Here is a 23783-nt window from a genome sequence, read left to right as displayed (position 1 = left end):
CATTGGCAGAAGTGGATTTAAAGGTCAATTTGTAGAACTTTCTGGCTGAAGTTTTAATAGTAGGCAGTGGTGGAGAGCAAGATAAAAATGGAAAAGAACAGGGGAAGAACTTTAATAGTCAATATTAATAATTTAAAATTGGTTCTAAGTCAGGAAGAAGTTGAAAACTTTCATCACGAAAGCAGTTCTGTGACAGCAAGGTTGCCCACACCATCTTCAATAAAGTGCAGTGGCGAATATTTTTGTACCTCCACCTAGCAATAGAAGGAGTCTATTTCTCTACCCTTTGAATCTGAGCGTGGCCATATTGCTTGCTTTGGGGCATTGGAAAATTTGATATAAGCAGAGGCTTAAATAGTTCTTGCAAATTTGGTCCTGCTCTCTCTTGCTGTTGAAAAGCCTTAGGCCAGCATAAGAACAAGCCCAAGCTTGCCTATTGGAAGAAAGAGACTAGTCATTCTGGACATTCCAACAATCCTAACAGATTGTCCAGACATGTGAATAAGGCCATCTGAGAATTTTTAGACCCAGACAAAATGACAGTTGACAGCAGAGATGAGCCAAGTTGCTCAAGACCAATAGAACCACCTATTGACCCATAGAATTGTGAGCAAATAAATAGTTGTTTTAAGTCCCTGTATCTTAGTGTAGTATGTTACATGGCAAAAGTTAACTGACATAAAAAAACTATAGAAATGGCAAACATATGAAAACTTCATGTATACTCTGGCAAAGTCAAGTTTAAACAAGCACCAGCAGAATTATTAACCAAAGCTTCTTCATTCCTAAGACTAAATAAAGTCTCAGTCCTCTATACTTTCATTGCACAAATCTTACTATAATGCTGTTTCCTTTGGATAATGTCACCCACTTAGCCATTAACTCTGAGGGTCAGAGATCATGTATACTTTGATTGCTGTTGTATCCCTATTATTTTTTGTAGTGCCTAGTATATAGTATGCTTTCAATAAATGTTTGTCAGATAAAATGGCTACTAAGATAAGCCACCATATATGATAGCAAAAAACATACATGTATGTTTCTCAAGACATACATGAATTCCTCAAAGTTAGCCCAGAATCTTATCTATATAGAAGACTTTTCCAGGGCCATTGAGTAGGACTGGCATCCTGCCATATAATAATTTATTTGATGCTTGTTATTGTCTTTCCAGCTACATATAATTTTGACTCTTCAACCAAGATGAATCCAGTGCTCTATCCTGGTTAAATTATCTCAGGCGTTCCCAGGTAACTTTGCTTCAGGTTTGACCCACCCTGGCACTACTAGTGTGCCATGACCTCATAGATGAAAACTGAATATTACTTTTTATGCCATTTAATCACATTTACATGAATATCACTATTTTTATTTAAGTATTTCCTAAATTTATGCCTTCGCTCCATAATCAAATAGGAGAGTTTCTATTATTTTCGACAAATCATGTGAATGGCAATATGTTGGGCTTAATTTTCTCGTCAATTATAATTAATACCTTTTCAAAACAAACAGGAAAGTATCTCATCTCACTCAATAATAACATAACACCAAAAATAAATCTATCGGATTTAATTTGACTGAAAATTAATGTCTACCACTTTGCTTTTTTCCATGGTAGATTAATTTCTGGCTCTCGATTATGTATCCTTCCTAAGGAAATATCTGTAATTAAACTTAAGACCATGTTCCTACTTGAAGACATGCATAAACTGTATATTAAAACTATAGACCAGGGCGTGAAGACATTGGAGTCATTTCCTTATCTCACATCAACCCACTTCCCAACCTATTTCTAAAGAAGGACTTGCATATTATGTGACTGGAATCTAGGTTATACCTGGTTTTGTTGTTGTTGTTGTTGTTATTTGTTTGTTTGTGAAAGAAGAATCTTTAGCGAGTTAAAGGTAAGAAACATGGAAGTGGAAAATACATTTTCTCATTTTTGTGGCATGTAATTTCATTTGTTCTCTGTGATCTCCAGTTTCTCATAACAATGAACTGATTTTGAGTGTATCCACGATGTAATTGTCCTGCTTTGGCTTCTACTAGATGAAGCTGAACTTCAGCAATGTTTCAGGAAAAAATCTACAACATCTTTCTTTTCAGGGGCAAACCTTAACCTGAAGACAACATGCATGCTTCCTTTTCATTTGTATGCAGAGCTTCTGTTAGGTGGCAGAAGTAAAGGATCCTATCCAAATAACTTATGGGCTTTTTTTAAAAAAAATAGCTACAGAACATTTGATTTACAGCTACTTCAACAAACTGTTGTACTCATTATTGTTGTAAGTTGAGGCGCTTAGATTGTTTTGCTTCTCAAATGCTCTGTGCAATTGCAACTGTTAAGGAACCATAGTGATACATCATAGACAAAATCAGAACAGTATTAAAATTTTTAGTTCACAATTATTCCAAACTGTATATAGAAGATTTTGTGTCTTAATGCTGCCAAGGTACTCAGACTGCACTGATAACATTCTTATGAATTAATTTAAACAAAAGTTAAAGAACTCTTATTCTAACAAATTGAATGCAAAGGCCTCATTGTCTACAATATTTCATGTACTAACACTAAGAATAAAAAGTGCTACCTAAAACTTTAAATATTCTGAATGCTTTCTACAAAAACTTTGATCTATGATTTAGAAGTATATTAATATTCAGGAGAGAAATGGCTTTATTAATTATATGACATGCATTTCATTAACTAAAAGGGTGAAAGTTAAGCAACTAGCATATCCAGAGATGAATTAATTCACATACTAAATGATCTGTGAGTAAAGCTTAGAAAAATCCGATTGACTACTTTTAATTATCTCACCTGGCCTACTCAATTTATAAACAAAATCACAAATTCACTGAATAAATGTATTGATTCTTCCATTGTGTGTTCAGACAAAAGAGCATCCATTCCAACAAGTCTGTGTGTGTCTGAATTGAAAATATTTCTAAAAGTTGCACTGGTAAAGATTCCAACTTCAGCATCTAAATCTCATTAATTTAGTTTGACAACATGTTATCAATTTTTTACTGTGTTATTGCGTGGTACTATATTTTATAGTGAACACTAAAGAGAGAGCTCTTGTTATTTGGGGAGCAAACTGTAGAATTCTTTTGTGGAATAGGGTTCTTTAGAAGCATATCTTAGCATGGTTGTTTGGTTGTATGCACCCTGGGGTATCCATAATGAGCTTGGGACTTGACATGCTCATATGGTGATCTATATAAAAAATACCTGCACTGGGAGAATGAGAACAGCCAGAGAAGAGGGAGTAAGGAGGACCTGGTGGGACAGGGTTTCAGTAGGAGGCCAGCAGAATTTAGAAGAAAATCTGCCAAAGACGTTTGACTAGGGAGATTTTTACGAGAATCTCTCATATTGTGCTGCAATGAAATATCCCCTTCTCTACTCCAGTGCTGTTGTCCTCAAATTGTATTTAAAAGTTATATATGCCTAAATGGCTTGTACATGTCATTAAAAGCAGGGGGAGAGGAATAAAGGAAGACAGTCTGGGTCACACTGTTTAGTTATGTTAGGGGAGACAGGAAGAAAGACCAGCTACAAGTGATTCTTTTTAAAAATCGTTAGAAAAAAAACCTAACCTTTTAGAAATGTAAATATAATACCAGGAACTTTATTTTTTGGAATGATTTAAAGATAAGTTACCATGTTCTCTCAACACTCTTGAATATTTAGTGCATATTTCCTATAAACACAAATTCTCTCACATTTCTTAATTAATACACATTTGTATTAATATCAAAATAAAGAGACTTACTCAGATGTACTGTCACCATGTAGTTCTCAGGCCTCATCTAAGTTTTGCCAGATTTCCTAATAAGAGCCCTTTATAGCAAAAAAGATCGGCTTTGGCAACACATTTTGCACTGTTACAAGGTCCCTTTTGTCTTCTTCAACTTCAATGGGAACAGTTCTTCAATCTTTCCTTGACTTTTATATCATTAAAATTCTTGAAGAGTAGAAGCTGTTATTTTGTAGCTTGTCCTTCACTTTGGTTTGTCTGTCTGCTTTTTAAAAATAGTTATATTCATATTCTACCATGGCAGAAATATCACTGAAGTGATGTTGTTTATTCGTTTTGTTTTGTTTTGTTTTAGATCCTATCGTGTGTTACAGAATTTAATTTTGTCCTGTTCCATTACTGGTGATATTAACTTTGATTATTTGACAATCTTCCCTAGAGTCTGCTAAGATTTTATACTATAAAGACACTCATTTTTTCCTTAAAATTAATTACTTTCCAGGAGGTACTTTGAGGCTGTATAAACATGCTGTTTCTTACCAAAATTGTGATATATTAATATATTTATTTATATCAGCATGAAGTCATAGGATTCCTATTTTAATCATTGGATTACAATCTTATTTATGTTGTTTATTTATATTTTATTTTTGATAATGCCACAGCCATTATACTAATTATTTATTTTGATGTCAAGACGCCTTACATTTGCTCAATAGGAGCCTTTTCGTTCTGGCACCTTGTTTCTTGGACATGTAAAAAACAATATTTTAGAACCTTGTGTTTTGGCAAACTAAGATGTTTCAAGATCATTTAATATTGTCTTCATCCCTGACCTGAGATCAGCCATTATCTGCAAGGAGCCCTGATTCCTTTTAGGTAGGTAATGATATTTAGAAAACAATATCTGGTGCTGGATGTGCTTATCTACCTGGGGATATCACTGTACCTAGGCCCCGTCAGTGTACAGATACATATATTTATCCATTTATCTATCATCTATCTACCTTCCTTCATCTACTTATCTACCTACTATTTAATCTTTCTTTCATCTATGTATCTATTTATCCATCTATTATCTATCTATCTATTAAAACCATGAATTCACACTCTTATATTTGATTTAAACACAACACCACATTTCTAGTGGTGTATTCTAGTTTTTTAGCTTTTGATGTTCACAACTTCCTTCAACAGTGAGACAGTTAGCTCCCATTATCCCTAATTTATTTACTTATTTGTTCAATTTACCTGAATACAATCAATCTCTTATTCTTTCTATCCCATGTCTCTGTAACCACCCCCAGTATGGACCCCCTCTCACCCCCTCTAGCTCTAATACCTTATTCTAAGCTACTGTGGCTCCATCTTCCTCCTTTGCTGTGGTCTTACCTAATAGCTTTAAGACTTAATTGAAAAAAAAAAAAGAGGGGGAGGAGATAAGGAAGAGAAGGAAGAGAAAGTGGGAGAGAGAAAAAAATTCTAAATAATGAGGTGGAAAGTTAACAGGAATAGTAAATCATCATGAGAGAAGATCAGTTAAACAGAAGCTTTTTGGTAATTCCTCTCAAGATATGAGGTAAGTGGAAATAAAAAACACAGTATTTAGCCATCAAAGTAGAGGCAATCCCAGTTAATATAGAAATGAAAATTAGAACTAAAAAGAATTCTATAAATAAGCACTCTCTAGAGCAATAGAACAATTAGATATTATTCCCAGGAGATTTCTAGACACAAGTATGAATGAGACAATGATTATCTTAGGCAAGTATAAATTACGTATACATGCGTTCATTTAATCACTTATATTCATATGAATATTTGAGTTCTTATGATTTGCCAGACATATCACAAGACATGAGGAATACAAAGATAATGATTGGTTTTCTGACCTTTTTTCCCTCTCTAATTATTTTCCCTTCAGTCTATTCCCATCCCAATAATTTATTGTTGATATCTCTTTCTCGTCAAAAAGAAAACAAGATTTAATGAATTGCTCATATCATAGTGAACATAATTTTAGTGATTTATCTATCCCAGTTACATTTGAATTTTGTGCTATAATGGCAGAAGCAGGATCCAGAGAAATTGTGAAATTTCAGCTACTGTTACATTATACGTATGTGGCTATTGTTGAAAATATTTGATAATCAGTACAGCAGAGGACCAATAAAAAGAGATAGTAGGCTGGGCGCGGTGGCTCATGCCTGTAATCCCAGCACTCTGGGAGGCTAAGGCGGGCGGATCATGAGGTCAGGATACGAGACCATCCCGGTTAACATGGTGAAACCCTGTCGCTACTAAAATTACAAAAAATTAGCCGGGCGTGGTGGTGGGCACCTGTAGTCCCGGCTACTCGGGAGGCTGAGGCAGGAGAATGGCGTGAACCCGGGAGGCGGAGCTTGCAGTGAGCCGAGATCGTGCCACTGCACTCCAGCCCAGGAGACAGAGCGAGACTCCGTCTCAAAGAAAAAAAAAAAAAAAAAAGAGATTGGTCAATGTTATTGGGCCACTCGGGTGTGTTAATTGGCCCTTATAGAAGTTAAGCTTCTACCTTCCCACAGATACTGGGAGATAGGGGCACTAGCTTTCTCAATGATTACATTTCAAAGAGATGGCTTCCAGGTCCTTAGGAAAGACCATTCCTCGGTCGTAAAACTAACAAGTGACTGGGAGAATATCTACATCTCAAAGTGACAGAAATGCTCAAAACAACAAAACAAAACAAAACAAAACACAGGAGGTCAGGAGCCTATGGTCAAGAAGAAACTGTTTAAAGTTTAGTGAAGCAGTGGGGGGAATAATATGGACCTCTTACTCATTATGATCTACACTATAATTAAGAATATTCACATTTAGTGATGTTAAATAATAACAATAGGGAGCTTATGAAACATCACAAACGTAATGGTCTTGGGGTCTCTTCCTTTTCTTTCTAGGCCCTGCTTAATTCATTCCCTCCAGGCAGCCTTCTTAGTTTCACATTGTAAAATCCTCTAGGAATGGGCTCACGACTTTCAAAATGCTTATCACATTTGGAATTCGTTGTTTAATGACTATCATCTTGTTAGGTTACCAGCTCTCAAAGTATGCACCTGGGAAGATCTTGCACACTGCTGTATCCCTATTACTTAGAACAGTGCTTGGCACCTATTAACTGAGCCAATAAATGTTTTAGTGAACAGAGGAGCAATGGAGTCAGAGAGGGATAAATATGAGAAGAACCAGGAAGGAAATTCTTAAGGATCAAGTTGTCTTTTAAATCCATTAAGGATTTATTTTGGCCCAAACTTAATTCTTTCCATAAACCCGTGCTCTTGCTCTGTGCCCTATAGTCACTAGCTGATTGAGAGTTCCACAGAGGTAGGAACAACTCCTTTTCTATTAGATTATAGGTTTGTGAAGGAAAGGGGCCTTTTGTCCTTTTATCAGACTCTGGATAGGTAGCCTGTAAATATGGAAAAGGCTTATTAATTAATACCCCTGAATGGATATTTTTTAAGAATGATGAGTGAATGATATAGCTATTGGCATAATGTGTAAGGTTGCCCATGCACCCATTTTGGAAAACTTAGTTCTTTATGAAAATTGTTTTCAGTGAGAATGTAATAAACATTAGGATGTTTGTGATGAGATCATTCTATTTTATTTATTTATTTATTTATTTATTTATTTATTTATGTGAGACCGAGTCTCGCTCTGTCACCCAGGCTGGAGGTGCAGTGGCCCAACCTCTGCTCACTGCAACCCCTGCCTCCCAGGTTCAAGCAATTCTCCTTGCCTCAGCCTCCTGAGTAGCAGGGATTACAAGCACGCCCCACCACTCCCGGCTTATTTTTGTATTTTTAGTAGTGACAGGGTTTCACCATGTTGGCCAGGCTGGTCTCAAACTCCTGACCTCAGGTAATCCACCCGCCTTGGCCTCCCAAAGTGCTGGGATTACAGGTGTGAGCCACTGCGCCCTGCTGAGATCATTCTATACATAAAACTTCTGAAGAGCCAAACTCTTAAAGAGTAGAAATCAAGATATCTCTGTTGTGTGTCTTATTTGATACAGGTTAATGCAGTGACATGATTATTAGTGATAGACAAAGCCATATAAAAATTCAGGATTCTTAACCACAACAACAAATATTGATTTACCTTACAGAATGTTCAAAGTGGTTCACTGTTGTTGAAAGGGTGTATAGAGTAATAAGATTGGGTCTCATTTAAAAGTCTGATTTTTAAAATGTTCCACTGAATCTGTATGGCATTTAAGAGCTTCTTCAGATATTTTTCCTGTGAGCCTGGCACTGGAGTGGTGCCTTGGTTCAAGTAGTTCACAGCTGGGAGTACTTCACTTTTTTCATTCTCCTTCCGTTCCCCACCCACAACACTCAACATTTCATAGAGTCAGCGGAACATATCAACACCTCTTCATAGCCACAGAACTTTCTCAGGATGTAGACATAATAGAAAGTTTAATAAAATAAACACAGCTAATTAAGTAAAATCTATGACAAAACCCACCACACAGCAACTGACATCTAGCATTTTAACAGTTGTCAGGTGTCAGCTAAGGTAAAAGAGTTTTGTATTCCAGTTTTAAAAATAGCTATAGTAAAGGTATCTCTTGTTAGTTCTGAAAAAATATTTTTCACAAATTCACTTAATATCTTCTTCTCTTTATTTCAACATTAAATTAACCCAGTATTGCTCTTTATCAAGAAATATCAGGTAACCATAGCTAAGAAACATAAGGGTGGCTCCTATGTACTGTATATTCAATCCAGGATATTTAAATCAGGTTGAATACCCCCAGATTCAAATTGAGATGACTGAAAGTAATATATCTTCAATTAGTATTGTATCTCCTTAAGTATTATGAGGGTTCTCAGTATACAGTAGAAGATTTTGGAATAAATACCCAACTGACTTTAGCGTTAGGACTATGGATACTTATTATCTCCTATAACAATCAGTCTGGTAGCAAATATTTCCAGAATTCACGGATTTAGTAGTGTCAATGTTGAGGCTACTAGTCAGCTTCCTTCCAATTTCACTGTTTTTCTATCCATGATCTCAAGATAGCAGTTACAGCAGCCACCATCATTGGCTCTGTGCAAGGGCCAAAGGCAAGAATATTTGCGTCATCTTTTCCAATTTTATTTACTAGGGACAATAACTTGCTTATTCTATAGTAGTCTCCAGGATGTTTCCTCTCCTTTCGTTTATCAGGTTTGTGGCACATACCCATGGATAACACATTTGCTGTAGAGAAGGAGAAGGACCATGATTGGCTTAGATTAGCCATCATCATTCACCTGTTGGGACTGTGGAAGGACTACCTTCCTTAATCATATAGAACTAAATTGAGATTTTATTACAAAGAAAGAGGAATGATGTATAAAAGCTGTTAGGCAAGCAAAACAGGTGTTGGGAGTATCAAGTGTAATGATACATGTGGAGATATATGTTAAAATGTAAATCCACTTACAAATTTATAGTCATATTATCAGTACTTGAACCAACTAACAGATAGTCAGAATCAGTGTTTACTAGGAATGTGTATACAAATAACTAAGTTACATAGAACTAAATTGTTCCGATCTCACATGAAAAGAAAAAAAAGTGTTTTTAATAAGAATCCTTTGCTGAAAACCATTGATTCAGATAATAGGGATAGAAAAAGAAACAGAGAGGACTGAGAGGGCATGGATTCTAGCAATATACGGTAGATTAAATTATATATTTTCTTTGTTCCCTTCTAAATCTCCCAAGAAAACAAACATGTATAAACAGACAAGTAAAAAAGAGAAGGATTTAGTTGATTAGTAATGTCCACAGCATTTGGTGCAATGAAAAGCGGATTTAAAAAAAAGTGCAGGAAGCATTGAAAGTACAATGCCTACTGGTTAGCTATGTAAAACCACAAAGATAAAAGTGGATTTACAGTACAGGAGCGTGAAAATCAAAAATTAGAAATACCATGCAGTGCTGAAGTAAGTGGGGAGAAATGGGTCCAAACAGTGAGAAATTAGATGCAGGTTAATATAAAAAATAATTAGGTGCCTAAATCATTTCCCATTGAAGCCAAATAATTCCTCCTCCCTCAACCTGATAAAGGAATGGATGAGTTAACTCTGGTTAACCACAAAGGCTCTGGGCAAAGATTAACAAGTAAAACAATATATTACTGGAAACATTCAAGTCAATTGAAAATCGAAATAATGAACAATGATATCCCCAGTTCTCCTTATCTTGTCAGTCACCAAAATGTTACTTTCCATGTTAATTCCTTCCACAAACACCTCACCTCAGGCAGGAGATGGCAGATTGGTCTTTGGCTAGACAGGCCAGCATAAGAGATAATAACCAGAGACGCTGACAATATGAGTTCAGTGCCCACTCTGTGGTGCAGTGGACCTGTTGACCAAGTTCACTCCAAAACATACAAAACTGCAAAGCAGAGTTTTTGTTTCGTACTCTTTAAACTTCATTCTTAGTTATGATCTGGAACCAATGATCATCACATATTTAAAGATAGATTTTTACATGAAAGAGATCAAAGCAAATACACAATGAAACAAAAAAAATGAACTCAGAAGAAACAGTCATTGTAATATAATAATGCAACTAAAAATGTAATAGTGGAAAGATTAAAGAGAATGTTGAGAACATATAACAGAAAGTTGAAAAATAAATGCCAACTGGACAAGAAACGGGGAAAACAAAGCCTCCTCCAAAAGGTCCAATATCAAAATAAGTAAAATTTCCCAAAATAGAAGAATGTCCAAAATTGAAGAATGAGGGGAGAAGAATGTTCAAAATATAATACAGGAAAATTTCACTGGCCTGAAAACCAACAGTTACCAGATTGAATGATTGAACGTTTCTACCAAATGCCTAGCATATTGAGTGCAAACTGCTCCACACAAATTTACATCAAAATAAATGCAAAACATCAGGGATAAAGAGAATATCCTAAAAGTGTCCTAAGAGATCATCACCATCACTACCACCACAATAAGAACAAATAACATGTAAAGGATCTCAAGACAAATGAATATCAGCTTTTTCAATTACGTAGTATTGGAAGTTAGAATGAAACATTGCATTAAAAAATCTAATGAGGCCAGGCAGGGTGACTCATGCCTGTAATCCCAGCACTTTGAGATGCTGAGCCAGGCAGATCACTTGAGGCCAGGAGTTTGAGACTAGCCTGGCCAACATGATGAAATCCCATCTCTACCAAAAATAGAAAAATTAGTTGGGAGTGGTGGAGTATGCCTGTAGTCCCAGCTACTCTGGAGGCTAAGGCACGAGAATCACTTGAACCCATGAGGTCGAAGATACAGTGAGACACTGCACTCCAGCCTGGATGACAGAGCGAGACTCCATCTCAAAAAAAAAAAAAATCTAGTGGAAGATAATATTTAACCTATACATTCCATAAGCAAATTATCCAGCAATTATGATGGATAAAATGAAGATTCAGCCAGCTATAATAAAATAGCCAGCTTAACTATAGCTAGCTTAAATAAAGGTACCTCTAATAGATACTTTACCCGAAAGTTTTTGGTGGATTTTCTTCATTAAAATGAGGTAATAAATCAATAGAGAAGAGATAGGCTCCAGAAAGCAGGTGTTCCAAAAGGTAGGGTTTGGAACAGTGTTCCAAAAGTCATTCCACAATGATTGTGAAATGATATCCAGAATTGCAGACATGTATTAGGCTAAAGAAAACAGATCAGATTGGAACGGTATGATACAGAGATTCAATAGAGTTATCTCATGTAAAAAATGTATTCTGTAAGACACCTGATTTATTTGATTATACTAATTTTTAGAGTTATTTTAATGTTCTGTTGGAGAGCTTAGGGAAAGAAGTAATGATAGGTACCAAGTAAAGTAAAAAAAAAAAAACAAAATTTTTTAAAGGGTAGTGTATTTAAAAATCTGTATGATACTTCTGTAAGGAATATGGAAGAAATAATTAAATATAAAAGGGAAAAACCCAATGATTTCATTTTAGGTTTATTTTACCTTTAGCCGATTAACTGTAAGTGCAGTTAGCTGTCAATCTCTCCTACTCTACTTACACTTTATGACTTTGCTCTATTTTCTAAAGCATATTTTAGTAACTTGGCCTCCGTATGAACTTAGATGTTTATGTTTCAGGAAGGTAATAGTAGGCTGTAAAGTAAAACAATTTGACAACAATCCTTTTTCAGAATTATACATATATATTATATATATATATATCTAAAGTGAGAAAACTGTCACTTATTCCAGAGAAAAGAGAAGAGTCAAATTTAACTTTGATAATTGTACTTATTTAATGCCTTTTCTATGACTTTAAATGGGTGTTTTCTTAGCTCACAAGCCATAAATTTAGTTTTCTTATTAATGCTAAATAGAATATATATAGCTTAGTACTAAAGCTGATGTGCTTTTTTAAAAAAAAAAATCACATCTCTGATTTTGTACATATCTTTTTGTAAGAATGTCATATATTGTTCAATACATAGTATTCATTATATAACAATGTCTAAAATTAAAAATAATGAAACAAGGTATTAGCATGTTATTTGGAAATATGCAGATATATACATATATAAAATAATATAATCCTAGAATACAAGGATAGTATCTTTACGTATTTTACCATTTTGTATTTGTATATTTTTTTACAAAAATGAGAGCATAATACATAGTTAATTTTGGTTTTTAGATTGTTATATTTTGAATATTTTCCTTGACATTATTGATAAAACATGTGAAAATGTACAGAAATTAGCTCCTTGCAACTTGTAAAAGCATAGCTTGCTTCTCCATATATTCATTCAACAAATATTTTTTGAGCACTGATATGGTTTGGCTGTGTCCCCACCCAAATCTCCTCTTGAATTGTAGCTCCCATAATTCCCATGTTTCATGAGAGGGACCCAGTGGGAGGTAACTGAATCAGGGGGCCGGTCTTCCTCATGTTATTCTCATGATAGTGAATAAGTCTCATGAGATATTATGATTTTATTAAGGAGAGTTTCCCTGCACACATTTTCCCTTGCCTGCCATCATGTAAGATGTGGTTTTGCTCCTCCTTTGCCTTCTGCCATGATTGTGAGGCCTCCCCAGCCATGGGGAACTGTGAGTCAATTAAACCTTTTTCCTTTATAAATTACCCTGTCTTGGGTATGTCTTTATTAGCAGTATGAGAACAGACTAATACAGTAAATTGGTACCAGTAGAGTGGGGTGCTACTGTAAAGATACCCAAAAATGTGGAACTGCTTTGGAACTGGGTAATAGGCAGAAGTTGGAACAGTTTGGAGGGTCAGAAGAAGACAGAAAGATGTGGGAAAGTTTGGAACTTCCTAGAGACTTGTTGAATGGCTTTGACCAAAATGCTGATAATAATATGGACAATAAAGTCCAGGCTGAGATGGTCTCAGATGGAGATGAGGAACTTGTTGGGAACTGGAGCCCAGGTGACTCTTGCTATATTTTAGCAAAGAGACTGCTGGCATTTTGCCCAGCCCTGGAGATCTCTGAAACTTTAAACTTGAGAGAGATGATATAAGGCATCTGGCAAAAAAATTTCCAAGCAACAAAGCATTCAAGAGGTGACTTGGGTACTGTTAAAAGCATTGTTTTATGTATTTACAAAGATAGAGCTTGGAATCAAAACTTATGTTTAAAAGGGAAGCAGAGGTTAAAGTTTGGAAAATTTGCAGCCTGATGATGCGATAGAAAGGAAAAGCCTATTTTCTGAGGAGAAATTCAAGCCTGCTGCAGGAATTTGCATAAGTAATGAGGAGCCAAATGTTAATCGCCAAGACAATGGGGAAAATGTATTCAGGGCATATTGGAGGTCTTCACAGCTGCCCCTCCCATCACAGGCCCAGAAGCCTAGGAGGAAAAATTGGTATCGTGAGATAGACCCAGGGCCTGCTGCTTTGTGCAGTGCTTTGGATGCCCTGCATCCCAGCTGTGGCTAAAAGGGGACAACTTAGAGCTCAGGTCATTGCTTCAGAGGGTACAAGCCCTAAGCCTTGGAGGCTTACATGTGGTATTGGGCTTGCAGGTACACAGAAGTCAAAAATTGAGGTTTGCGAACCTCCATCTAGATTTCAGAGGACGTATGGAAATGTCTAGATGTCCAGGCAGAAGTCTGCTTCAGGGATGGAGCCCTCATGGAGAACCTCTGCTAGGGCAGTGCAGAAGAAAATCATGGGGTGGAAGTCTCCACATAGAGTCCCAAATGGGGCATTGCCTAGTGGAGCTTTGAGATGAGGGCCACCATCCTCCAGACCCCAGAATGGTAGATCCACTGACAGCTTGCACTGTGCACCTGGAAAAGCCACAGACACTCAATACCATCCTGTGAAAGCAGCCAGGAGGTGGGCTGTACTCTGCAAAGCCACAGGGGCAGAGCTGTCCAAGACCACGGGAACCCAACTCTTGCATCAGCTTAACTTGGATGTGAGACATGGAGTCAAAGGATATCTTGTTGGAGCTTTAAGAATTGACTGCCTTCCTGGATTTTGGACTTGCCTGGGGCCTGCAGACGCTTCTTTTTGGCCAATTTCTCCCATTTGGAATGGGTGTATTTACCTAATGCTTGTACCCCATTGTATCTAGGAAGTAACTTAATCATTGCTTTTGATTTTGCAGGCTCATAAATGGAAGGGAATTGCCTTGTCTCAAATGAAACTTTGGACTGTGGACTTTTTAGTTAATGCTGAAATGAGTTAAGACTCTGGGGGACTGGTGCAAAGATATGATTGGTTCTAAAATGTGAGGATATGAGATTTGAGAGGGGCCAGGTGAGAAATGATATGGTTTGGCTGTGTCCCCACTCAAATCACATTTTGAATTATAGCTCCCATAATTCCCATGTGTCATGGGAGAGACCTGGTAGGAGGTAATTAAGTCATAGGGTAGGTCCCATGTTGTTCTCATAATAGTGACTAAGTCTCATGAGATCTGATGGTTTTATAAAGGTGCATTCCCCTGAACATGCTGCTGTCTCTTGCCTGCCACCACGTAAGATGTGACTTTGCTCCTTCTTTGCCTTTTGCCATGATTGTGAGGCCTCCCCAGCCATGTGGGACTGTGAGTCAATCAAACCTTTTTCCTTTATAAATGACCCGGTCTTGGGTATGTCTTTATTAGCAGCGTGAGAACAGACTAATACAAGCACAGAGGATAGATCAATAAACAAGAAAAATGTGGTCTTTGCTCTGGAATGCTTACATTCTAATGAAGAAAGCATATTACATAAATAATTACTCAAGTACAATTGATATTTGTGTTTATTCAAAGTAAGTATATGATACTGATAAGATTTAATCTAGTTAGAGAGATCAGAGAAGATTTCCTAAGGAAATGACATTTAATCAGAGGTTTGAAAGATTCTGGATCAAGGAAACAGCATAATATAGTCTTTATGATCCAAATATTTTCAGCAAAGCAAGTGTTCTGAAAAAGCAAAGATTCAAAAACTGTAATAAATTATATATATTTGATTTTAAATATGTCTGAGTTGCACTTGCAATTTAATTGATATGTCATTTGCTACTACAGTCTTGCCTCAGATTCTTATGGAGTAATTAGTAATCTAAATTGTTATCAGACTAAGTAATTTCATAAATACCTAATTATAGATTCAATTAAACTCATAAAAACTTACATATTACTTTACATTGCAAGCCATTGGGTTAAGCAAGGTGGGGGATTAAGATTTAAATAGGCTATGTTCCCTGACTTTGAAGAGCTTGAAATGTTTTCTAACCAAATACAGATAGCCCACAATTTACAGTGGTTCAGCTTATGATTTTTTACTTTACAATGGTGCAAAAGTCATAAGCATTCAGTAGAAAACATACTTTAAAATCTGAATTTTAATCTTTTTGCAGGCTAATGATAGGTGTATTAAATGCATTTTTGACTTATGATCTTTTTGATTAACAAAATTTATTGAGATGTAACCCCATCATAAGTTGGGGAGCATATGTAATCTAATAGAGTCATACCAGTGTTTAAATCAGATATAATAATTTATGAATTTTTATTTTACTCTTATTATTGTATTGATTATTATAAAAAGGCAACATATTTTCCCATGTTGAGAACATTTTGTCACAATCATATTTCTCCTACTTTCTTACATATTCAGATGAATTTATACTGTTTTAAAGAATAATTAATAACTGAGATTTACAAATGATATTCAGATATGTATTTGTCATGATCAAGTAAATTAGTCCACTACAGCAGAAAACATAATAATGAAACTAATCTTGCTTATTGAAGTTTCAGTGCTAAATATTAAAGGAAGAAATATAAAGTATTAATTTAACTGATTTGCTGCTGTTTGGATCTTTTGAAATGTTTTCCCACAGATAAGAAACTTTAATTAGCATTCTGACAACATCTGTAAACTAAGATTTTTAAAATGCATAATTTCACTTAGTTGAGGCTGATGGATGGCCCAATTACTTTACAAACATACATTGTATGGGCTGTTAGAAACAAACTATTATTTGCTATATTGAAGAGAAATGTTTGTAAGTTTCCAGAATGCAGGGACCAAGTCTTCTGCCTCCTTCTTATACAGCTTAGTAACTTGAACAGTGGAGTTGTTCGAATGGAAAACTCAAGACGATGCAGTCCTGGTAGAATATTTAATAATGGGCACATAATATAAACATTAGGTAACCAAGAATGCATCTGCTTCCTCTTCCTCCTTTTCTCTTTCTTTTCCTCCTACTTTTCTGCTATTCTCCTTCTTCTTCTAATAATAATGATAATAATAATAATAATAATATAGTAGTGGTGGAACTTTTGGAAAATATTTTGAGGTAGCCCTCAGCCTAAATTTGTCCCCTTCCTCCTAAAAGCCATGTCTGCTGCTGTAATTGCAGGAATTGGAGGAAAGGGTGAGAGAAGAACAGACAGAAAAGTTATTCTTGAGCATTAGATGTCATTGCAAGAAGGCATTTTGTGTTGTACAATTTTAAAGAAAGTAAAACATGATAGCTTCTAGCAATACATGTATCTGAAATAGAACAAAGTAAATATAGCAGGCAAAGTGCTCAATTTAGACAAACTCAAGTTTGCTGTAAAATAAATTGTTATTATTTTCCGGAGATATACCGCATCCATAGTGACACTTTTCTTCTGCTTCAGAAAGACTGACTAAAAATGACTGAAATGATGATTAACTTACTATCTACCATATCAAGAAGTACAGAGGTAGATGGTTTCAGAGTTGATGAATTCAGAAGATGTATAATTTCTTCGGGTTGTTTGTTTTTTTTATTCTTTTTGTTCTATTGTGTTTAGAGTTGGCTTTTGTCCTCTGGCATGCTCATGATCATAGTTCTAAGCAGAAAATCCTTCAATAAAAAGCGAAGTTTCTTCATACATGTTGTTTCTCAGCAGGGTGGTTAATGGTTCCCAGATATTATAAACATTTGTGTGCATTTTTAGTACATAAATTAGTATTAGGTTGGTGCAAAAATAATTGTGGTTTCTGCCTCTAAAAGTAATAGTGAAGCCACAATTACTTTTCCACCAATCCTAATATATTATTATAATCTTAAGGAAGGAGTCTTAAATGGGTGCCTACTTTGTGCACTTAGACTCTCTTTGCCTTTTCTTTAATTTATGTCCTTTTCAATAAAGAGTAGCATCAAACTCACTTTACATGGAAGGATCAGTGTGCTGTGTCTTCCCTTAACCAGTTACATCCTGCCTAGTTAAATACTACTGACTCATCACATTCTCAATAATAAATTGGAGTAGTGATCATCTATATTGCATTTCTGTTAGTTACAATAATTACTATGGTCCAAATGCCCAGAAGAGTACAAACGCAATGATCTATAAATTAGGTTCTTCCTACATATCATCTTGCTTTGATGTGTAACATCAAGCTGGGTATAAAGAAAATGTAAGGCAATCAGATAAGAAAACAGCATAATTTGTTGATATTTGAAGAAATAAGCTTAATAATTTTCTCTGTAAAACATATTGAAAACTAAAAAGAACCTGGTAGAAACACCTTCCTATAATAGTTTAAATGTGACTTCAGATATTATTTCCCATTAACACTGGTTTTGTTTTCCAACCATTAAGAGATTAAAATGTTATCTATAGTTTCAATATTTCTATGAACTGTGAATTACTATACAAGTATGTTATTACCATATTAAATAATATATTAAAATCACTCACTTTTTAAAGCTTCCCCTTCTTGTAGCATGAAATGATGAGGTCTTTTTTCCATCTCAATAAGATTTAAGCCTTTTCTTATGGAATAAATTATCTCTTCAGTATTTGTAAACCTTTATTATTGAGAGTTTCTATCTGCTGTATACCTGGAGAGTAGCTGAGGTCTAATGAAAATTACCCAACCATGTTCACTTTCCTGATTAGTGCTATTAACTCGACTAGATCCAGATACAAATTGCATTTCTGATGAGAATTTAGAGACAACTACTTTTCACATCTAAGGAATAGTGTTGGGGACTTGGCAAATGTTGTGAAAAAGAGAATAAAAAAATGATGAGCAAAGAAAGTATATTGTATAAATTTGGGGACTGGGTATGAAGAGTAGCAATGTAGTCCTTCCTTGTATCAATAGGGAATTGATTCCAGAAACCTGCGGATACCAAAATCTGTGAGTGCTCAAGACCTTCCTATAAAATTTTGAAGTGTTCACATATAACTTATGCACATCCTCCTGTATACTTTAAATCATCTTTATATTACTTATAATATTTAATATAATGTAAATGCTATATAAAGTTGTTATACTGTATTCTAAAAATTTGTATTATTTGAATTTTTAATATTTTCACTGTGGTTGGTTGAATCTGCAGATATGAAGGGCTGACTGTACACTGGAACAAAAGGGGAGGAGAGGTGGAAGATGTGGCAATATACCAATGCTGATTATTCCCTTTACTAGCTGAATGATATTGGGGATATTAGCAAACTACTTGAGCTTCTTTTTAAAAAAATTGATAAAATAAATGTAATCTCAACTGCTTTGCAAAGTTGTCATTAGGATTAGATATAAAATTGCAAGGAACACAATGGGCTTTTAATACATGGGGACTATTATTATTCAAAATTCATCAGTCTTCTATTATTTCAGTTTGGATTACTGAATTTTATTCTATCAAGTGGATATCAGAGACAGATGGAGTTGTGGATTAGAATCAAAGATTGGTAGTGCCAGAAGGGATCTGAAAGCACCCAGTCTATTAAGTCTAAGATCTTTAAGCAGATAAAAAAACTGAAGCTCAAGCTCATTGTGTCTTATCCTAGATACTATGTAGAAAAATATTACTTACACATGATATTTCATACAAGACATACATTGTAGTAAAATAAAATGAAATAATTATTATAATGTTAACAATATTTAACATTTTAAAAGTGATAATTGTATTTTTATTATCATAGTGATGATCAGTGGGAGATCTAGGAATGGAAATTAGCCCTTAAATCTTCCATTTCAAATTTCTTTCCATATGAGCAAAAGTTCTTAAATGGGAATAATGATGTAACATTCCAAAATCAAATCAATCAAATCAAAATGAACAGGGGTAGTATTCACCTACTCTTTTTCATACAGCTTTTTCTGAATTTAAATACATGGGAAGTAAATTTGGTTAAAGTTGCTTAAATTTCATATCTATCTAAAGAGTAGATCTTTCCCTAGGAATGTGTTCTACAAAAAAAGGAAAACTAGTGTTAACTCTATGATTTTAGCAAATTTGGGAAGAAAATATGTGCCTGCAATTTTTATAGCATACATTTGTGGAATTATAAATGTATTTGGTAGGCTTGAAATCACAAATTCATATTTTTGGGTCCCTAACAAGACTTCGCTATAATAAAGTGAAAATGATTAGACTAAGCATCTTGTTTGCATGATCTTTAATTTGAATTCAGTGTTCTCTTAATTCTGCATTACAAGTCAAGGATGAGTGTCTGGCGATGAAAATAAATCACACACACAACGGAGGTCCACATTTTTTTTATAATCATGTCTTTAGGCAACTGACATTGTTTCATCTTAGGTGCATCTTGAGTGCAGTCAACAGTTTAGAATGTTAAGTGAGGAGGGACTGGGACTTTTCCCTTTGTCAACTGGTAGAAATTTTCCATAGGTTGTCAATTGCTAATGTATTTGCCACTACCTAAATAACGAGAAAGGCAGAAGAGAAGGCCCCTTCCAATATAGCCTGGTTGCTCTTGATGTATTCCAGCTTTTATTTTTTTTTCAAATAAAATTGCTAATAGAAAAGTATAATGAATAAAAATGAGGAGCAAGAATGTTAATTTGTATGTAAGTTCTCTTGCTCTACAAAAATTGGAGATGCTTAAAGAGAGTTCACTTATCAGACAAACACATATGTAAGAGTGGCTTGAATTAAAAAATTGTCAAAGAAAGGGAAGTTGGGAAAGATATATTATTCTTTTATTTAATATGAAATTCATTTTGTGTGTGAGGAAAAGAAATATTTAAAAAGAATGAAGAATAATATTTTTAAAACTATGAAGCATTAACTAATGAATATTGTATATTTCCATGGATGCATATAAATGGAGTAAAAGTATAAGTAAGATACATAGTAAATTCATGATAGTGATTACATCTAGAGAAAGAGAAGGGACTAGAAAAGAGAGTAAAGAAGAATTCAACTTAATGTGTATTTTACAATTTATTTAATGTTAAAAAATGAGGCGAATATATTTATATCAGCTAGTTTCTAGAAAAGTTGACAAAGTTTATCTTATTACTTTTGTGGTCCTTTAAACATTTTTGGAAGATTCAAAGTTACTTTTTGTTTTTGGAGAATGGCGTGAACCCGGGAGGCGGAGCTTGCAGTGAGCCGAGTTCGCGCCACTGCTCTCCAGCCTTGGCGACAGAGCCAGACTCCGTCTCAAAAAACAAACAAACAAAACAAACAAACGAACAAAAGTTACTTTTTGTTTTTAGTTCTTAGCAGGAAATTTTTGCAATTCTTTCTCTTTTGCTTTTAATTCTTGGCACTATCCAACCAGATATAGACAAAAAACAGGTATGTCTTGTCGGTCTATCTATCTGTCATTTATTTTTATCTATTTTCTTATTTATTTTAGTACAGTTTTTACATGCATTCTTTTATTCTTTTAAATCTTTAGCTGCCTTTCCTCTTTTGGGGCACAGAGAAGCTCTTCACTCACTAGAGAAGCAAAACTAATTCAGCTTTGTAGAGGGAGAAAACAGGCCCAAAGGGATGTTGAAGTGGCTATCACCTTTACTTCAGCCTCATACCAATGGATGAGCTGAGGAGTAAGGCCTAATGTATTACCTTCTATTATCACTTAGAAGCACTGCTGAAAATTGGTTCTTACTGGGTTATCTGTATCAATAGTAAGTGGGAAGTGTTTGTATTTTCCCCTCCCACCCAAAAAAGAGCTTCTCCAGACAAAATTGAGAGGATAAAGAGATCAGTTGGATTTCAGAAAGGCTTCCTGCTCTTAATAATCTAGATGGCTAAAACTTATGATTGAAGGATCAATCCATTTAACAAGCTGCTCTTTAACAAGTGAATGTGCTTCATGCACTTCATACAGCTCCAAGTCAGCCATTTACATTGTAGTGTGAATTTTCTTTTAGATTCCATATCCTTAATAGGCTAGAATTAGCTGTCTTGGAGGTGGAGAGGAGGGTGGACAAAAAAAAGAGAATGAGAAAGAAAGAAGAAAGTAACTTTGTTCATTTTTATGTCTTATCCTTATTTTATGAACCTCCACCATCCCAACACTTCAGCATCTAATAAGAAATAATAATCTTACAGGGTAATTTGATGAGAATATTTGAGATAAGGCCTACCTCCTCAAACTCAGGATAGTTAAGTATAGGGCAGTGGTTCTCAAAGTGTGGCCCCTGGACCGGCAGCATCAGCATTGCTGGAAACCTGTTAAAAATGTGAATTGTTGATCCAAAACTCTAAAGTGACGGCAGACATTTGTGTTTTAATGAAGTGATTCAGATGTAAGCTCAGATTTGAAAGCCACTGGTATAGGGTGCTTTTCTTTGGGTGGGAAGACCTGAGTTCGGACACTTAGTGCACCATAAATAATAAAAGGAACTCAGTGCTGAGTTTAAGAGAGAGAGAACATATTGGAATATACACGCTTGGCAGTAAGGGAGGTGGGTATGTAAACATTTTCTTTTTAACTGCAAATGGACCAAAATAAGTAGTACTTGTGCATATTTTAGATCTGCTGTTTCTGTTGCATTATCAAGCAATCTATTCCAATTCTTCACTTTGTTTACATGAGCATCATATATTTTGCTTACAAATGTAATAATTAAATCATCATTTTTAAGTTCTTGAATTATTTCAATTTTTTGTAATTTGAGATAAATATTAGAATGCCATTGATGTCTTTTGAGGGCTTTCCTTTTCTTTTCTTCATTTTTTAGCCCTGCAAACACACATTAATGCATTTTTACTGAGGAAACCAACATTTTGAAAGTTACCAGGTATGAATAGCTGTTAATGTTAAGCTAGATGTGCAATTTGACGTTATGAAGTAAAGTGAAGGAAACTGACACATCACAATCAGTAATATGAACTCATTAGTAACATGCTTTAATCAACAAAGATGGCTTAGAAATCTACTTATGGGCTACAAGTAGATTGCTATATTTTTGGAAAGTGCATATAGAAGGAATAGGAATCCTACCAGACTCATTTCTTTTGCTACACGTCTATCTAATGAAAATAACAGATTTGGATTTTTGCCATCGAAATACCTACCTTCCTTGCCAATACCAAAAGCAAAACTCAGAACAAATATGAAAAAAGAGGATATTTCATAAATTAATGTCCTATAATATCTTTTTTGCCAAGTTGGTTGTGTTTTTTGAAGATTGTAAAGATTCATTTTCAAAATTTTCTGAGTAAGTCTACTGCAACCAGGGATGTATAGTTGTGAAGGCTCAGTTAGGAGTGCCATTTGACATTACTGAGCAAAGAAAACTGTCAACAATTGATGTCGTTTGGATATTTGTCCTTGCTCGAATTTCGTGTTGAAATGTAATCCCCAGGGATGGAGGTGGGGCCTGGTAAGAGGTGTTTGAATCATGGGGGTGGTTTCTTCATGAATGGCTGGTGATAAGTGAATTCTCTTGGTGATAAGTGAGCTCTCGCTATGAGCTCATACAAGAGCTGGTAGTTTAAAAATGTGTGGCACCTCCCTCCCTCTCTCTTTCTTGCTTTTGTCATGTGACATACCTGCAGCCCCTTTGCCTTCCACCATAATTATAAGCCTTCCTGAGGCCTCCTGGAAGCTGAGCTGATGCCAGCACCGTAATTCCTGTAAAGGCTGAAGAACTGTGAGCCAATTATATTTCTTTTCTTTATAACTTACACAGTCTCGGGTATTTCTTTACAGCAATGCAAGAACAGCCTAATATAAACAGTTGAACACAACCCATATCCCTGTATACATGGGCTGTTTATGCTAATGTAGGAATTACATTTTATGTATTTGCAAAGTTTTTGAGATTTCCTCATGACTGAGTCCTGCTCTGAGTTCTCTGTGTGACTAGGACAGCTGTGTTAATAGGTTAGATGATTGAAAATGCAAAGAGCTTAATTTACAAAGGTAAACATATTTCCCACATTAATTCTAATATATTTTAGACTTCAAGTTGATTTGTTTTTTGTAAATAAATATTTTACTTTCATTTATTTTAACTGCTAATGAAACGTAAAAGCTAAATTGTTAAAATGTCTGCTATGGAACCATTTACAATTTTTTTCAGATTAAAAGGAGCTATTTCATTACATTATTCAATGGAATAAGTAATATGTTATGACCAAGAATAACTGCATTTGACCATCTCCTCCATTAGCAAAACACCATGTGTCAAGACAAATAAGACTGTTTGATATACTGAGATACAATTGGTGTAGTATTTTATATTATAATAACTCAAGTTCTGTTTATTAGCATT

At 35.0% G+C, this 23783-nt stretch overlaps 1 long non-coding RNA gene across 1 annotated transcript in view; it reads left to right on the top strand.

Moving 5' to 3' along the window:
* Positions 1 to 23783, top strand: part of LOC134729459 (uncharacterized) — a 550495-nt gene that overhangs the window by 152958 nt on the left and 373754 nt on the right. The window contains exon 4 of the long non-coding RNA XR_010110567.1: positions 1175 to 1250. This is a non-coding gene — a long non-coding RNA (uncharacterized LOC134729459). The remainder of the gene's footprint in view (positions 1 to 1174; positions 1251 to 23783) is intronic.

The sequence above is a fragment of the Pan paniscus genome, chromosome 19, assembly GCF_029289425.2.
Source record: "Pan paniscus chromosome 19, NHGRI_mPanPan1-v2.0_pri, whole genome shotgun sequence".
Taxonomy (NCBI): domain Eukaryota; kingdom Metazoa; phylum Chordata; class Mammalia; order Primates; family Hominidae; genus Pan; species Pan paniscus.
Note: the sequence above shows the minus strand (reverse complement) of the source record. Positions and strands in the feature narration are given on the sequence as shown.